General features: G+C 35.0%; 1 protein-coding gene across 1 annotated transcript in view; it reads right to left on the reverse strand.

Moving 5' to 3' along the window:
• Positions 1-1,234, reverse strand: part of LOC107605187 (protein EMBRYONIC FLOWER 1-like) — a 6,633-nt gene extending 5,399 nt beyond the window's left edge. The window contains exon 1 of the mRNA XM_016306971.2: positions 897-1,234. The gene's annotated coding sequence lies outside the window, so the exon portion shown is untranslated. The remainder of the gene's footprint in view (positions 1-896) is intronic.

Here is a 1,449-nt window from a genome sequence, read left to right on the forward strand (position 1 = left end):
TACATCACAGGCAAAAAAATCTTACTACCCTATTAGGGTTTATTCAAAGCTGCTAAGAAATTAAAAGGAAAGACAAGCTAAACAAGGTAAAAATTAAAGTTAAAGTAACATTAAACCAATTAAACCTCGACACACAGTGATTAATCACATAAAATAATAACCTCCAGCATTATGAAAGTACATAAACCCTAGTTTTACACTCAATAAATCCAACCACGTAGATGCCCAATGTTAATAATATGTTTGAATTAAAACCCTAAGAAAAAATTAGCCACTAACCCATATAATTACCCCAGATGTGGATCCATAAATGTACCTAGCAATATTAACTAAATACTAGGGTTTTTTAATTTCCATTATGAAACTCGTCAGCTTCGAAGCTAAAACGCTATGGGAACATAAATTAATAGCATGCGAAAATCCCACATAAGAGAAAAAAAGTCCTAAGAAGTCAAAGCAACACATAGAAGAAAGAATATGAACACCAAAATATTAGGGTTCAATGTGATTACATAATTAAATAAATTCAAGCCTCATTAAGAGATATATAATTAACTAAGCTCAATTTACAATGTAATCAACTAAGCTAGCTAAGTTAAGAAAAAAAAATCACCGAAAGAAATAATTAATGCAACAAAGGAATAAAAATTCAGATAAGAGAAACATAAATAAATAAATATAAATAAAATAACCCAAAGGAAAAGCTGAAGTGGACACACACCCACCGTAAACAGTACAACGATACCTAAATATCTAAACCAAAAAAAAAAGAGCTCTATAGAATAATCGAAGCAACGGTTCAGATCAAAAGCTAAACAGAAGAGCGAGCTATGAAGGAGATAGAGATAGAGAGGGCAATTATAAGACGAAGCAGGTGAAGGAGCACCGAGACTCACCCGTGGACGAGAGCACGCGATTTTTCTCCCCTAGCTTGGAGCATCGATACTCCACGGCTCCTCCAAGAAACGAGAAGAAATGATAGAGAACTGGAAGGAGAGTGATTAGAATGAAGTTTGAGGATTGGATTCGCAGCTCAAGAAGCAGAATTTGGGTGCGAAAATCACACAGAAACCCTAGTGAGAGAAAGGGTTTTCGATTCTTTAGGGAGAAGAGAGAGAGTGTGTGAGAGAGAGAGAAAGAGAAAGAGAAGAGAGAGAAAGAATTTTTATCTTGCTGTACTTTGGATTTGGAAGATGGGGGTTTGCGTTTGTGTGTTGTTGTAATTGTTTTTTATTTTTTATTTTATTTTTTCTTTTGTTCTTTTAGAAATAAATAAAAATAAAAAAGAAGATGTAGTATCGTGTCATATGATGCATTTCCTAAACTAGCACAAAAGAAATGTAAATGTAGAGAGAGAAAGAGGGAGTGTGCGTGTGAGGTGAGAGAAAGGATCAACCATCTGGAGAGTGACACGTGGCGCCAGCATGAGCTTCCTGTCAGTTGCCACTC

This window comes from Arachis ipaensis, chromosome B06 (assembly GCF_000816755.2).
Source record: "Arachis ipaensis cultivar K30076 chromosome B06, Araip1.1, whole genome shotgun sequence".
In the NCBI taxonomy this organism is placed as follows: Eukaryota; Viridiplantae; Streptophyta; class Magnoliopsida; order Fabales; family Fabaceae; genus Arachis; species Arachis ipaensis.